Genomic DNA, 18,394 nt, shown 5'->3' with positions numbered 1-18,394 from the left:
AACAGAACTTGGTGATTGTACATTGATCTAGGAAATTTCTCTAACTTCACAAATTTCTCTGGCTCTATTACAAAGAATTTCTTTGACTTACTGAAGGAATTTCAAGTCGCATAAACCCATTGTAATGCTGCAGTTTCAAAGATGGAACTTACTAAGGGACAGACTGCAGCAGGATTGGGCAACTTTTGAGTTTCGGAGTACCCTCTTGGGCCATTGTGTCAGAACAACAGAAACTGCAATGGAGACAAAAATTCTTGGATGCTTAAGTACCTTGCAAGTTGCAAGTGGAACAAGTTAACGACTTACAAAATGTCACCCACACCCATTCCCCCATAAACTCATCTTTGTCTCTATTTCACCATCAGGTGAGATAGGCCCAATACCACCAGGATGGTCAATCCAAACCACAGAATTTCTCTGGATCAACCCAGAGAAGTTTTAGTTCAAGCTAGAGAGTTGAACCTAGAGAAATTCTGAATTTTCTCTGGAACTATAAAACTATGATTTGATCAATTTGTCTTTGGTTCTGCTGCTGCTGATTCAATCACAATTTCCTGTACAAAAAAATTAATAATTCTTCTATGAGTTTGTGATAGATTTTCTTTAAACTTAATGCTATGAATTTCTCTGGGTTCAACCCAGAGAAAATTCAAATTTCTCTGATCCAGAATTTCTCTGGAACTATAAAACTTTGATTTAATCAATTTGTCTTTGGTTCTGCTGCTGCTGATTCAATCATAGTTTAAATGAAGAGTTTAATGTGACCAGTGTAATTTGCCTTTTGAATTATGAATTGAAATACCTGGGGGGACTCTTTCTTGAAAGTGATGAGAAAGGTGAAGATGGCAGTGAAGAAAGAAGTGGTGGAGCCAATGGCTTGGTTAAAGGAGACAGGCAGGTAGCGAAGAAAGATGTTGCCGGAGACGACGAAGAAGCAGAAAATGACGGAGAGAGCGAAGATTTTGAAGAACTAGCGATCAAGCCAATTAATGTCAGCAACTCTCGCGACCCTAGTTGCCATGGCTCGGCGGCGTCGGAGATGAAGACCGAGAGTGAATAAAAGAGCAGAGAGAGTTGTTGACAAAAAGATTAGAGATAGTTTCTTCGTCGATTGAGTTTGTGAATTTGGAGTTGAGTTTGAATGGTTTTGAGGTCCAGAGAGAGATTGAGAGGTTGTAATCTGCGAGAATTGAGAAGGAGAGAGAGAGAGAATAGAGGGAGATAATCAACGGGGGCTGAATTTCTCTGTGATATATGGAAGGGACCTTAGACATCAAAAAATAACATTGTGGATGTCTTCCATTACTAAAATTGGGAGAGAGACCTTAGACTAATTTTTCCAAGTTTTAATATGTCAATTTTAATTTTTTAATTTTTTTATTTAAAAAAAATAACATCAGTATTTACTGACTTCTCCTAACTCACAAGTCTTTTTTACTTTTTCATAGTTATTTTAGCATCCTTTTCAATTTCTTTCATACACTATGGTTAGTGATAGGATCGTTAAATTATTTTTATAAAAAATCTAAAAAATAATTTATATATTAAAAAAATATCTAAAACAAAAATAAATATCTATATCTATTTATATGTTATATAAGGAAAATGAGTTTTCTAATGAAAAGCCTCTTGAGAGTTCCAAACTCTCATTCTAAAATTATTGATTTTTCAATTTATAAAATAGATTTAAAAAAATTATTGGCTGATTTATTTATTTAATTATTTTAGAAATAATAATTATTTATTAATTTATGGATTTCAAATGGGAAGATAACAAAAATATTTCATAATCGGTCCAGCTTGTCTCCAGTTGGAGATCAAGACTGAACCATCCAATCTGGTCCGTGGGCTCATTTTTGGGCCCCGTTTTGATAATCTAAATTGTTTAATGTGTAGAACTTGTCAATTACTATAACCCAGTAAACAATCACGTTGATCGGATATCGATAGCTATTTGATCAAATAGTTTTATATAAAAAAAATGAACGATAAAACAATAAGCAGTTGGAAGAAATCTGATTTGATCAAATAGTTATTGATATTTGATCAACGTGATTTTTTACAAGAATATAGTATTCGACAAATTTTACATATTGAACGATTCAGATTGTTGAAAAGGAGCCCAAAAAAAGGTCCATGCTCCAAATTGGACGATGCAGTCTTGATCTCCAATTGGAGACAAGCTGAACCCTTTTGGAAGATGGTTAAAAGCTGTTTTTTGACTTTTTTTGCAAGAGAATGAAGTGGTTTAAAAGCTGGGAAGTGACTTTTAACTCACTTCCCAAAATAATCTCTCTATCATAATCTCTCTCACCAATTTTCAAAAAAAAAATATAAAACTTGCATTCCTTTTCTCTCCTCCAAAAAATCGGATAATATTTTTCATGAAAGTTGTGGGTATCCATCGATATCTTATATATTATATTATAACATAATCAAAAAAAAAATGAAAAATCAAATATACAAACAGATAAAATTAATAAATTTAATTTTTATTTATGCAGTTAAAATATTTCTTTTACTTCTCAATATCCAATTTTAAAATTTTAAAATCTGTAAAGTCTATCTAAACAAATCTAATTTGAAAATATCTTTCACTACCATACTTTGAATCAATAAAACTCACATATCTATCACATATTTAACTCGCATAATAACTTACCTAAATAATAATAATTAAAAATAAATAGAAATCACAGATAAATTAAATTAAAAAAAAATAGAAACCCACAACTCCATCTTAAATAAATTAAAAAAAAAAAATAGAAACTACGCAAAAATAAAAAAAGATAAGAATTTAGATATAGATCTCAAAAAAATATGACAATATCTAAATTTGAATTATGATTTAATAATATAATTATCTATTTTTCTGATGTATATCTATCAAGATTTTAAATCATTTAATGGGACAAATTAATCAATTTTCAAATCTTAATTTAAAGAATAATCTTATTAGTCAACCTAACACTTAACACCTAAACTTCGCAAGCACTGGCGGAGGAGCTAATGGATTGAGTTAGGTGATGTCTAAGTTGTTGGAGGTAACATTCTCTTTTTCTACTGTTGGTTTGGTTTTAGTTTCGGTTTTAGTGAGGTTGATGATTATGGTTGCAATCGAAGTATCTATGACCGTTCTGTGCCAAAGATTTTGATCGGATTTTGTTTTCTTCAATGAACACCATAAAATTGAAGTAAAAAAAATGGATATCAAATTTTTATTTTTTATTGTCATTTCATCTTATAGAAAATGTGAAAATTTATTAAGAATTCAAGATTTTACTATAACATTAGATTTTTGTATAACTAGGTAAATTTAGGGCAAGTTTGGGAAGATCCAAAAAAGCCAAAAAGTCAAAAAGTTACTCAAAAAGCTAAAAAGTTAACACTATTCACCAAAAGTCAACAATTACGGCTGCACAACTCCCAATTCAAATTTTTCCCTACAAATCAATTTTTACAATTTTTTATTACACATTTTTCAATAAAAAGTCAAAAAGTTAACCCAAACATCCATATTTTCAACCTCAATTTTTTAGTCCAAAAAGACAAAAAGTGCACTTTTTTAGTCTTCCCAAACTTGGCCTTAAAACTTTTAAATATTATTGTGTTCTTTCTTTTTATCTTCTTTCTATCCCATTATGCCATTACTACTATTTGTTAGTTTGTTAATTATAATTCAATTAATTGAAAATGAAAACTTAATATAACTTTTCATATATATTGTAGTTAATTTGTTACAACTATAGTTACATATAATAGCATAATATATAGGGATAATCTCTAAATATCATTTCTACTTTTTTTACGTGATTAAATAGTCCATCTTAAATAGTATATATAAGAGTTAAATGACTTTTTTTTATCTCTAAAAAACCCAATCTAAAACAAAACTGATAAACACATAACTAAAAGCTACACATTTTTTTCTTTTTCTTTTTTTAATATGTAAGATATTCACAGATGAAAAATGTTTGACACCTCAATTTTTTTTTCTTCATAATCTGACTTATAATGATGTAGTCATAAGTGTCAACTTTTATACAAAGATGATAAGAGAATCAATTAAATTATACATTTCAACCAACCACATATTCAAACTTTGCCTATTTCAAGATATTATTTCACTATAATTCCAATTAAGAGAATCTTCAACCCTGAATATTTTTTTTTATCAAATTATAATTTGATAAAAATTTTAAAAAATGAAACGTTGAAAATTATTGTATTTTCCAACAAAATTGGTGAAAAGAAAAAAAAAATTGGGATAATAATGAAAGTTCTTTTAAAATTTGATAAAAATTTAATGAAAAAGTTAAAATAATTCATATCAAATCAAAATTTGTATTCAAATTTAAAATCAAATTAGATAAAAAAAAAATTACAAGAAAATGATGAAAGTTTTAAAATATTTTGAAACCTTCCTATTTTTAAAGACTAGAAATCCGTATGTGTATTATATTCATATGGTAATTTTAGTTATGAAATTGAAATAAAAAAAATGTAACTTAAATTATTGGATTAATAATACAAATGTCGTATTAATTATTGTTAAATATCACTTAACTTCACATTTAATTATAAAATTGTATATTTGTATTAATTATAACTTTTAAATTTATATATTTTCATAATAGGAAGAGGTATGTCATAACTCATTTAATCTCATTTAATCAGGTTTAACTTTTTTTTTTTAATTCAAATTATCAAAATTGCATTATATATATTTTAAATTTTTTAAACTAATAATTAAAAAGTTATAAACATAAAAGTTAACTTATAAATTTTATGTATACCACAAGACAAAATATTAAATTATTTTAAGATAATTATTTTTTTCTTTTTTAATTTGTAAAGTCCCGTGCATAGCACGGGTTACCACTAGTTTGTAATAAAGTAATGATTTATTCACCGAATTTGTTCAATTTGAATGAGACTCTTTCTAGGATAATAATAATTTGTGATTTAAAAATAAAATTATCCATTTTGTAATAATGTCACACATTTTTTTATCCAAATATTTTTTGAAAAAATGTGTAACATAACCACAAAAATGAGTTACTTCATTTTTAAATCATAAATTGTCATAAATCTAACAGTAAAAATATGTAACATTTATCACAAAAAATGGATAATAATAGTGAATATAGTACACACCCTTGTGTACCATAGCATTACCCGTGCTAGATGTTATTACAAAAACAATTTTGATAAATATAATAATACACTAATAAAAAAATTTCATGTTGAAGTCTTGATTAATTTCAATTATTTGCACAAGACAATATAGCTATTACAAAAATAATTATCACAAAAAATTTTATCATGCCAATGACAATTGAATATATGACATGATTTAAGCTTCAATTGGGAAGAAAGAAAAAAAGTCAGCTTTTGCCTTATTTGAATTAAAAAAAAAGCATTTGAAAAGTTAAAAATAAGCCAACAATTGAAATTATCAAAATACCTTTGTGTGTGTAAAATTGTAAAATTGTAATTTCACAAAATTGGATGAGGGTAATATGGTTAACTTATAATTTTACAAGTGATGTGTTGAAAAAAGCAAAAAAGTTGCTTATTTAGCACTTCCCAAATAAATTTGTCAATAAATCAAAAAATAAGAAAATAAGCAACCAAAAAAAAAAAAAAAACTGCTTGTTTCTATCTTCCCAAAATAGGCCTTAATCAAAAGAATCTTAAATTTAATTTTATTATAATAATTGATGGCAAAATGCAGTGGATGACAATGCCATGGGAACAAGAGGAAAATTGCGAAGTCCCACATTAAGTTGTCAACTTAAAAAAAAAAAAAAAAAAAAACATTTTTACGGCATGAGTTGGGTTCTCTCTATGTTTTATTTATTTATTTTTTTTCAACTGAAATCGAGCTCTCTATTTTTTTAGCACATGAAATCAATGCACAAAGAATCTCATGTCTAATTCATTATTATTAAATTTTAATTAAAAAAATTATATGAACGTTAGGATTGATTTTTACCACAATTAAAAATTGATCAAATAGTTGAGGCCATTCAAAATGTGTGATGCTTTTATGAAGACATGCTGATAATTATCCCAAAAAGATATTGGGCAAGTTTAAGAAGATATTAGGCAAGTTTAAGAATTAAAATAATCAAAAAAATTACTATATAAAAAAAAGAAGTTAATTCTTCTTTCTATTTTTCTTTATGTCTTTTCATAAAAAAATAAAAAATAAAAATCAACTAAAATAACTAGATTCCAAAATAATCTTAAATAAATAAGAAATATTGTCAACAAAAACCATAAAAGCCCATGATTTTGTTTAATTAATAGAATTTAGTTATGCTTTTAATAAAAGATTAAAACCAGAAAGTTGGAAGCTAAAAGTTAAAGGTACATAGCATTTGGTCACATTTTTTATTTCTTTTCTTATATTTACATAAAATAAAAACATAGGTTTTTTTTTTTTCTATTTTCTTTACTTTATCTTATTTTTCACAAAAAATAAAAATAACAAACTTGTTTGGTGCACACAACTATTTTAAAAACAAAAAAATAAAACTTACTTGATGAGCTGTCAAAGATAGTGATTGGCAGTAAAAGATGACTAGACCAGTTGTAGTGTCGATAGGTTGGAAGTGGTCGATGAAAGTCACGAGAGGGATGATTGAAGGTCATCGGATAGTTAGCCAGTGATCGGAGGTGGTGGATGCAATGACCGATGGCCTAAGTGGTGGGAATGAAAGAAGAGAGTGAAAACTTGTCTTGAAAATGAAAACAAAATAATTTCTTTTATTTCTAACAATTTTGAAAATTTTGGAAATTATTGTCATTTATTAAAAAAGAAAAACAATCACTAACCATGTTTGAGGCTGAAGTGGGGAAATTCATTAAAAAGTTATTTCTCCCACTCAATTGCACAAAGTTTATTAGAAAATATTCTCTGAAAGTAATTTTATTTTTTGGTAGGTCCAAAAATAATTTTCTTTAACTTAAAAGGAAAAAAATAAAAATAAAAATAAAATCTATGAAGCAAAGTAGCAGTGAAAGATTTGTTCCACAAACTTTCTGTGTTTAGATTTTCAATATGTCAAAGAAAAGAAAAATTAAAGTGAAATGAAATTATTCATGCGTAGGGCCGTTATTTTTACTTAACTTTATTTCAAATGCACTCCCTTTTTTGTTTATATTATACATAGTTATATTAATACTCTTAAAATTTTAACTTTTTTCAAATAGTGTATATTGTGTGAAAGGATATTAATGTAATTACACACAATAAAATATAGAGAAAGGGGTGTATTTGAAGGAAAGTACAGCGAGAATAGCGGCTCCTCATATTATTTTTTATAAAAACAATATCTTTTTAGTAATTATCTGTTATTTGTTCTCATTTTTTAATCCAACCAAACAACTAAAATAGAATTTTTTGTTTTTTGTTTTTCGTATTTTTTTTAATGAATATTTTTAAAATTTTAAGTATTTTTTTAATTTTTTTTTAGATGCACCTTATTTAAATATATCTAAAAAGTAAACTATTTGTAAAAAATATTTTAAAAAAACAATAAATACACAAAGAATATAAAAATGTACTGAATTTTTGTATTTTTTTTATATTTTTGGTATTTAGTGAATTTTTTAAATATTTTTTTCACAAATGTTATACTTTTTAACTGTATTTATATTAGGTGTATCTAAAAATTTTAAAAAAAAATATTTGAATTTTTTTTAAAAATGCAGTGAAAATAAAAAGGGAGATGCAATAATAAATCCCAAATCCTAATCTTTGAATCCATTTAGTCCTAACTTTAATCTTATGAACCAATAAGTCCCATCACAATGTTAAAGACGAATTTGCCCATGTTTTATCATGCAAGTTAGGGGTAAATGTTGGTTTTGTTGATGTTGAATTTACGTGTATGCCCCCAAATATTGTCTTTGGGAATTTTTGATTTCCCTCCAAAGAAATCGGAACGGAAGAGACATATATGGAAGTTTGTGTATTGTTCCAATGTTAATGGGATATTGGTTGGTGTGTTTGTGACGTATCTATAATGGACAACGTTGATTCAATGTGGATTGATATACTAATTTGAACATTCCTTTTTTCGTAAATCCTAGAAACATATGAACCCCCCTATTCTGGTAATACGTTTACGTCGTGAAGTTGTAGAGGCCGTTGCGATGTTATGTGGTCGTGCTAAGATAAAACAACCTCACGTCGTAGTCACCTATGATTGTGTGATCAACAAATGACATCGGGTAAGTTTTCCGTTGTGTTATACTCTGTTGTAATGTGGAAATTGTTTATGTTATTGCATAGTGTTGATGGTCGCATCTGTTAATTATTGATTGAATATAAGGTGCTTTGGGTACAGACATTTTTGATATCCATTGTGTGTGATTTACCCAATGTAAATGAGATGTTGTAGTAGTGTATGATTGGAGTTTGTTTGTATGGTGGTATTTACATTAAGTGCAACATCACACCCCTGTACACCCAACACACCCAAAGACACACCACCAACACCACCCCCACAAAAATAACACACAGACCATACAACACACCAATAATTAAACGACTAACCTGTTACACTGTGATAGTCGTAGATAACACCTGTTGAAACACAACAAAACCGAAATACGGTCGCCATCGGAAAAAATGTCCACCACACCATACAATAGCAACACACTTTCTCTCCACACAACAATGAGATCAATGTAAACCAATTTCAAAACAGATGACCCAACAATAACATTTTCTTACCCCTATCCAAAACTAAATCATTTAATTAGGAAAACACAATCACACCAAGGGTACACATGTAAAATCAAAATAAAATCAAACTCATCTAAATAAAACATACCAAAAAAATAGGACTAATTGGTGTACAAGAAAATTCTCAGGTCCAAATGGTTTAACTTTCCTCCATTTAGGATTTATGGGTAATTTTTCCAATATATGGAAAATAAAAAATTTTTATTTTTTGAAAAGTGAATCCTAAAAAGTGAAACTAAACAAATTGTAGTTTTTAATATGATGCCAATGTTATTAGTATTATCATTTAATCATTTTTTATCTTTTACTCTATATAGATATGTGCAAAAGCAATTGTAACTATATGTCAAGACCCAAACCCGCCCCTATAGGTTTAGCATTGTAACCGGCCAGTAATCCTTGGATTACCGAAGGCCTCAGAACTGATTAGCAAAATTGAGGGGCTAGCAAAAGCAAATACATAAATATAGTTGTCCAATAAACTGTGCTGACTTATATGAAACGGAATATTTAAAACTTTATATATGTATTCAATAGTCATTCATACATTATACCCACACACATTAAAGTATCTTAAGTACAGCCAACAAAACAAGCAAGTTTCATATACGGAAACAACCGGAACTTTAACACATGAGACACTTCGGGAACCTCCACGTGAGGCACAATGGTTGACTGACAACAGAACACAGATTCAGACAAAAGCCTTCAGGCTCGATCTCCAGAATGCCCACCTATACATATATATACACATAGTGAGTTAAAGCCCAGTGAATAACATCAATGTAAAGAAGTTAGTGAACGAAATCCGAACATGTCATAGGCGTAAAACAGATCATAGCATAAACATTCTTGTATCTGAACATAATAATGGTACATCCCATAGAACACATCACATATCATCTTTCGACTAGAGTAATCGGTTCCGGATATCGATTAAACACATATCACCACAATGAAGTGGCTAACGAGATCTCGTAATCACATGTATGTTATGGACCCGCATTTACATGCCATCCCCCATGACTTAGGACTATCTATGGATGCCATAATACATTCCAAACATAGGACATTTGTTCATGTAAACAATATCATTTCAAAAATTATAACTTATCGCATAATAGTTGAAACATAGTTCATATCAACATATCTTTACAGAGATGTTACTCACAGTGGTTCTCGCAAACAGTCAATCAATCTCCAGACGTTGACCTACAAACACAAAAGTACATTACATCAACATATCTTATCATTACGCATTCATGTGGCCATCACGGCTTAGCTTTCATTACATTGGTTCTCATTTTTTCTTATCACAATGCTTAAACACACACACGCTTGCAATTTCTTAACTTAGTACATTCCTTTTTTAGTGTGTTTCTATACCAAAACCTCATCACTATGGCTTAATTAAGGCTTAGGAATGCCTAAGATGCAATGAGGATGCCAAATGTAGACACCCCATTTTTGACCATCCTCAAGATTTGGACGTCATCGTTTGAACACTCGATGATCATCCATGCTCGTGTTTGTTTTGAGTTCTCGAAGGTCTCGGCTACGCGTCTTGCCTTAAAACCTCTCAACTTGTCTGTTTTGTGCTTAGTTGTGGACCAAGGACTTGTGGTTTTGTTTCTGAGGGAAGGGGGTGGCTTGTTGGCCAGCCCCACAACCCATCGGCCAAGCCTTGTGCCTATCGGCCTCTTCTTCTTGCCATCGGCCATCAGTGTTGGCCGGTCGGCACTTTTTTTGGTCGATCGGCCATTTTTTTGGCCGAGACCCCTTTTTTTGCTTTTGCAGATATTTTTCTTCCAGCTGGTGCCACTTGTTGGTCACTTGGTGTATTTTCCATACACGTGTATGGATGGATTTCAACAAGCAAACTTGCTCAACAAGCTTGGAACTTGATTTTTTATAAGAAGGGAGGCCCCTCTCCCTTTCCAGAGGTTCTAAAAAAATTGAGATACAAGTTATATATATATATATATATATATATCTCTATATTTCTTCCTCTCTTTCTATATTTGCACTTGTTTGTGCTTGAAAGTGTAATTTCTTCACACTTTTGCACTAAAGTACCTAGTGAAACACCATACTCTTGTTGTTGTGGTACTTGAGGGTTTTGTTTGAACTCAAAGTTTGGTTTTTAGCTCAAAAAGTTGCTAGAGTTACCTCTTTGAAGTTGTTCTACAAGGATGAGTCACTAACCCTATTTTAAGCTTTGTGTTCATTGCTTACTTAGCCTTATTTTCATGCTTATTTTGGCTTAACTCTCAACTGTAAAAAGCTTCATTTTCATGTGTTTGAAATGATTGTTTAAGGTCTTGTTGGTGTTGGGGGTAGTCTACCCCCATTTATGCCTTGTTTTGCCTTGTTTTGGGCCACTTTTTTAGGCTTTTGTTTTAGTCTTTGCATGACCTTTCTACCACTGAATTCCAGAGGAATTTTAATGGTGGAAAGTGTGTTTTGAGGTCTTAAATAAGAGAGGGTCATCCCCTCTCCTTGTGTTTTGTATGCTTGTATAGATGGCTCATCAAAGTGGCATGTTTGTCAAGCTTGTTTTAGCTCCATCTTAGCATGTATTAAGCCTTATTTCAGCATGGCATACCACTGTTTTGACTTGGTTTTGTCACCCCATGCATGCTATTTACACTTGTAGTGTAATCCTTACAAACTAGCTTTGTGTGCTTCATGAAGGAGCATGTCTTTCTAGCATGTTTTGGCTCTATCTTAGCTTGTTTCTGGTGTTTTTTTAGCATGCCATAACTCTGTTTTGGGTTGGTTTGATAGCCCCTTGCATGCTCCATGCACTTGTAGTGCATTTCTATTTACTAGCCTAATGTGTATCATGCTTTTGATCATCATTCTAGCATGCTTTAGGCTAAACTCTAAGAAGCTTTTATTCATGTTTTAGCATACTCTAGCTCTGATTTGTGTTGTTTTGGTCATGCATGCCATACTTTGTATAGCCATAGTGCATTTTAGCTCACTAGCCTTGAGTTTCCAAGCCACTAACATGCATTGCTTGGACAATTTACATGATTTGGCATCATTTATTATGTGATATTAGTGCATGTAGTGTGGTCATACACTCACATCTTTTACTCTTTCTATGCTTTGGAAGGTTCATGCTTTATGCCTCAAGCATGAGTCATTGTGTATGCCTTCATGCCTAAGCTTGCGAGCTATCATTTCAGTATGTTTTTGGGGTTATTTTGTCATGATATAACTCTGATTTTTGTTGGCGAAGCCATCTCATGCTTGATCTTAGTAGGTGTAGTGTAATCCTCCCTTTTGGCCTTGAATGTTTCATGCGTCATGCTCACCATGCTAGCTTATTTTAGCTTCCTTCCATACATGTTTTAGCATCATTTTGACATGCTCTAAGACTATTTTGGGTTGTATTTGCCATATGCTTCATGTATTGCATAGCTATAGTGCAAGTGCCTATGCTAGCTTCAAGCTTTGAGCCTTCTAGCATGCCATGCTTTGTTGATTGAATGATTTGACATCATTTCATACCTAATTTCAGAGCATATAGTGTGGCTATATTCTTATATTTGTCACTCCTTGAGCACTTTTGAGAGTTGTGCTCTTAGGCCTAGTTGATGAGCCAATTGGCATGCATGCTTGTCTTGCCTTTTCATGCTTTTCATGCCATCATTTTAGCATAATGGCCACTGTTTTTGGCATGATTGAGGTCTGTCCATATTTGGTCTAAGTCCATTGAGCATGTGGTTTGAATGTTGTTCGCATGCTTGGGTTGCATTCAATAGTGTTTGAATGCCATTAGCTTTGATAAATTGCTCATGTTGCATTGCATATTGTTGCATTGCATGTTGTTTGCATGCTTGTTGTTTGCATTGTTGTTTGCTTGCAAGCATTGCATTGTATTTGACATACTTGTATTGCATTGTGTTTGGATAGGGTGTTAGTCCAAACACGAGAAACGAGGGGGCGTTTCGTACTTGAAGTGATGAAACGTGCCTCAATTCTCGGTCGCCGACCCTCTTGATCAAGCATGATAGAGGTTAAGGCATTTATGTGTTTTTTGTGCATTCATTCGACATTGATTTGTGCAACTCGGCCTCTTTGGCCATCATGCATCGAGATGCGTGATTGATGGCTCGAGAGCCGAGCATTACACTCTTTTGAGCCTTAGACATGATAAGAAGTGTGGTGGCACACACATTTTCCTGCAAATACATTGTCATGCCTCTATTAGTGCTATGTTGCAACAAAAGGAGGAATTTGCAGGAAGTAGTGGCCGATCGACCATTTAGACTGCCGATCGACTATCAAAATTGGCCGATAGCCATAAAAATTGGCCGATGACTACTACACTTGGCCGATGGCCATTCTTCTTGGCCGACCACCCCTCAGATTGTTCTTAAGGTGGGTCAGAAGAACTATGGAAGTTAGCACAATTTTTTGAGATACAGAAGTGTGTAAACAGAGGCAACATGAGGCACGGTATTGGATTTTCGAGCGAAGCCGACCGAGCATGCATCTCTTCATCGCCCGCAAGGCCATTTCAGTATTCATGATTAGTTCGTATAATTTAATCATTTGATTTGTTGTGTAATATCTCAACTAGCTTAGTGTAGCTATTTGTTTCAATTCGGTTGTGTAATAATTAATTAGCTAAGTTAGTTAATTAGTTGGTTTGTAATTAATTAGCTTAGTGTAGCTAGTTAGTTTATCATTCGGACCCTCTGTCGAGTGGGCACAACTGTTGTAATAAGCGTGCATGTGTGTGATGCATGTCTTCCAACCCCCATTTCTTTCTCCATTTTACTTAACCGCTTACGATGGTTAGTTTTAGGGCATATTTAAACTAGCATCCGTATGCTTCGCATGCGTGCATTCATTCATCCGTTCTGCATGCATCGGGCTCGGCGCATCATACTAACTGCATTGTATTTCAATATATTTACTTGAATACGTGTTCAACATCATGTTATCAAGTTGCATTCACATGACATCTTAGAATAGCCAAGCCTATCTTAGTTGTATTTTTGCATGTGTTGCATTAGCTATTTTAACATGAACTAGGATCATGCATGATTTCTAACTAGTTCTCTGTTTTGACTCGAAGTACACTGTGAGTGTTTACGATTTAGCATATCGCATGAGATGTGTATGTTGCCATGTTAGCATGCTTGCCATGAGGCTAACTGCTTAAGTGATTAACTGCTTGAATGCCTATGGGTGAAGGTTGGATTGCTTGAATTGGAACAATTCATCAAATGTGTGTTTTAAGCCCACTTGAAAGTGACAAAATCATGTTTTCTAAGCCCACTTGAGGGTGGCAAAATCCACGATTTAGCCTACTTACGAGTAGCACCTCTAAACCGTTTTCAAACAAACGAACATGAAATGTTTTGTTCCAACTTAGGCGATCTAGTCTATACTTGTATGCTGTGCGCATCACATAGTAATTCTAGGTTAATAACCGGAACAAGAACATATGTGTTTTCAAAAACAACATATCATGCTTAGTAAAGGCCGATCCTTTGATCAGGCGAGCAGGGGTGCTCATTACATGACCTTCCCCTCTCGTACCCAAGTTCCCGAGCCGAAGCAACTTTGGTGATGATGGACACATGGCCTTAAGCACGAGTCAGGGTTTCCTAAATTTCTCAAAATAAAACATTTAGGTGGCGACTCTGTATTTGGCAAAGTAGTCCATGTTTGGCACTTCTTTATTAAAATCGATTTTTCAAAATGATTTGTCATATTTGGATTCTTTGGTGATTTATCGGTCTCACATTGCACTTTGTGATATTAGATTCAGAACCGTAACACGAGTCCGAACTGTAGTAGCTAAGAACAAAACGATTCGCGCCCTCGCACGCGAAGCCGGGAGTTCTCGGTCGGCTTGCACCAAAACGTGAATTGAAACACTTAGTTAAATTTCTGAAAACAGGGTCCCCGCTCGAGCGTAACTTTCCTCGCTCGAGCGGACATGCAAAATGTGAGTGGTCGCTCGAGTGCGGCTTCTTTCGCTCAAGCGATCTTCAAAGATATGAAACTTCTGGGAGCTTGCATTTCATACTCGAGCGAACTTTTAGTCGCTCAAGCGGAAGTGCATGCACTCAGAGTGGTTGCTCGAGCGTGAACTCCTACGCTCGAGTGTATATGCAAATTCTGGAATTTCCAAATTTGATCACCAAGCTCAAAACTCGAATTCAACTCTTCAAAACACATCTCTTGGGCCCCAAAACTTGAGATAACATAGTAAACTTGTAAAATATGAAGAATTAAGAATCATTTCATAAAATCATGGCCCAAGAGTTTGCCAAAAGCTCACAATTCATCTTGAAATTCAAGAAACAAAACATGCATGTGAAATCTTTCAAACTCTTTTCTTCAAAACTCATGAAACTAGCAAATTGAGCTCATAAGCTCCATGCATGTAAGAAATTCCTTCTCAAAACATGAATTCAAGTGATTAACATGGTAATTCTAACATGCATGTACCAAATAACTTATGGTAACAACTTAGATGCTCAAATTAACTCAACATGACAAAACTCTTCATGTTTATGCATGCATGTAAAATCCTTAACCCAATTTCTACTAAGACCATATGAGCATGGAATTCACTCTCAAAACTTGGTAAAATGTATCTTGTGTTCCAAATTCAACATAAATGATGAAGCTCATGATCAAAATGATGAGGTAACACACATACTTCCATGCATGTAAGAATTACGAGTAAATTCTTCATCTCCTAGACTAACTCATGTGGAATACATGTAAATGATCACAACAATTCCATGAATTCGTCTTTACAACACATAACTTCTTGAATTACTAGTCAAAAGCTTACCTAGAGTCTTGAATTACTCTTGTTCTAGGATAATCTCGATGAGTTCAAGCCAAAGCCTTTAATTCTCTTCAATTTCTACACTTTCTCTCTCTAAAAGTGAACTCTCTCTCTCTCTAGAATGAAATCTCAGATTTTTTCCACTCACTAGGAGCAATTGAGCTCAAGAATGAGCTTAAGAGCTTATATATATAGCTATGATGCCATAATACATGAATTAGAACATTGGTCCATCTAAACACAACTTAATTAATCGTTCTGAATCAGTTTTAATAGAACTTGCCAAATGATTCTAAAAATTCCAAATAACATATTGATGTAATCAATTTCGGTTTTAGATGCCGATAAGGCTTTCAATGCTCATATTAAAGCAGAATTCTAGACAGATATTTCTACAAGTAACAGATAGAAAGCCAAAGATCATGCAAAATACACAATAAACCTATAATTTATTTTATCCACTTAATTAACATTCTTGATTACGAATTAGTGGCTAATTGTGGATCAGGGTTGTTACACTATAAAATAGGTTTAACCCTACATACCATTTAACTTTATTACTATTACATTTTACTTCTCATTTTTCAAACTTTTATGATGTGATTTGTTCATTTTGTAACATTGTGTATAGATAATATAAAAATAAAATAAAATAAAATATTGATAAATGAACAATAAATGTGAATTTAAAATATATATTACAAAACAACTATAATTAAATTAGGTGGATATCGTTATAAAAGGGTTAGATTTTCGGGATTTTTGGTGAAACCCCCATTTGGACCTTTTTATTAAGGTAAATGATAACTCAATCAATTTTCTTTCAAAAAGCTCTTGAGTAGGAGATGCCTGGCTTGATAAGGACATTTTATAATTTCTATTTTTTTATGACAATATTGCCCTTCTATATATATGTATCATATATTTGAAATCTGAGCTCATATATAGTATACGGATATGCTACAATTTGCAAAATCAGGAACGAAATCAATGAAGATGCTCTCCAAATCTGAAGATCTCGCAGTCGAATGGTCAACAATAGACGATCTCACCGCCGACGATCAACACTCTCAATTAAACGAGAGTTTCATTGAGATTTGTAAGTGTTGATCGAGTTTTAGAGGTTTTTCTTCTCAATCAAGTATGTTGATTTGTTGATTAATTATTTTTTTGTTTGTTTGTTTTTTTTTTTTGATTTATTTTTGTTGTATTTGATCTTATTTCGTTTGACAGAATCAGAGTAAAATTTTACTCTGGTTCTATTGCTCTGTTTTTGTTTGAGAGACTGAGAGTAAAATTTTACTCTGGTATGTGCTCTGTTTTTGTTTGATAGAATGAGAGTAAAATTTTACTCTGATATTAGAATGACAGTAAAATTTTACTCTGGTATTCTATACTTTTGTAAAATTGTGTTTTGGACTTATAGTGACAGTTAAATTTTACTTTGATAGTGACAAGTGGACTAATGTATATTTTAAAGGACAAAAATACGGTGAAATGTACTCGAATGTGGCAGAGTCTTTCAATTCATGGATCCGTCAAGCTCGTCATTTGCCCACTACGAAGATGATTGATTCAATTAGGTTGAAGTCATGGATTTGATGTCAAGAATGAGAGAACAAGCTAAGAAATGGAATACTTTTCTTTGTTCGAAGATAGATTCAACATTAGTAAATGCTCTTAAAAAGTGGAAGAACTTGGTTGGTTAATCGCTCAAGTGATCATGTTTTTGAGGTTCAATCCCGGCTATCGGTTAGCGTTGACCTCTTAAATAGAACTTGCTCATGCTACCAATGACAATTGAATGGATTTCTTTGTGCTTACGCGGCGAGCACTATCCAAAAGAGCGGATGTGATTTGTATATACATATGGAACCATTTTATTACACTAGCAAGTTTAGTGTGGTAAATGCGAGAAGTATGGTCATAATAGGAAGACTTGCAAGGAAACATTGCCATGAAAGACATTATTGTTTTTGTAATAGAAGTGTGAAAATAATGCAGTTCTTTTGCAATAAATAGTCCATAGTAATAATAGTATGGTCTTTTAGACTAGATTTGTAAGGAGGCATTGCAATAAAAGACATTTTTACTATGTTTTTGAATGGTTGTCTGTTCAAGTTTCTGATTTGCTTTATGGTTGAGTTTGACATTTTAATTTTTTTTTTAATGTGGTTGAATAAGTTTCATGTAAATGAATTTATAATAGAGTTTGTTCAGTAGGTGTGAAGGTTTGAAATGGCTGTGCTCAGCTTGTGCTTTCAGAGTAAAATTTTTCGGTATTTCAGAGTAAACTTTTACTTTATTGTAGAGTAAAATTTTACTTTTTCCATAGTAAAACATTACCTTCATTTACATGAAAGTAAAAGTTTACTGCCTTTCAAAGTAAAAATTTACTATGTTGTTGAATGGTTGTCTATGGGTGTGATGAGCCTGTGGTTTCACAGTAAAATTTTACTTTATTTTAGAGTAAAATGTTACTTTTAGAGTAAAATTTTACCTTATTTTAGAGTAAAATTTTATTTTTATAAAGAGTAAAATTTTATTTTATGCAAAGTAGCATTTTACTTTTAGATTCAGAGTGTAACATTTTACTCTTATTTTAGAGTAAAATTTTACTTTTATGCAGAGTAACATTTTACTTTTAGAACATTTTACTCTTATTTCAGAGTAAAATTTTACTATTATACAGAGTAAAATTTTACTTTTAGATTCAGAGTGTAACATTTTACTTTTATTTCAGAGTAAAATTTTACTTTTATGCAGAGTAACATTTTACTTTTAGATTCAGAGTGTAACATTTT

The sequence above is a fragment of the Camellia sinensis genome, chromosome 13, assembly GCF_055761805.1.
Source record: "Camellia sinensis isolate YWXY chromosome 13, ASM5576180v1, whole genome shotgun sequence".
Taxonomy (NCBI): Eukaryota; Viridiplantae; Streptophyta; class Magnoliopsida; order Ericales; family Theaceae; genus Camellia; species Camellia sinensis.
Note: the sequence above shows the minus strand (reverse complement) of the source record.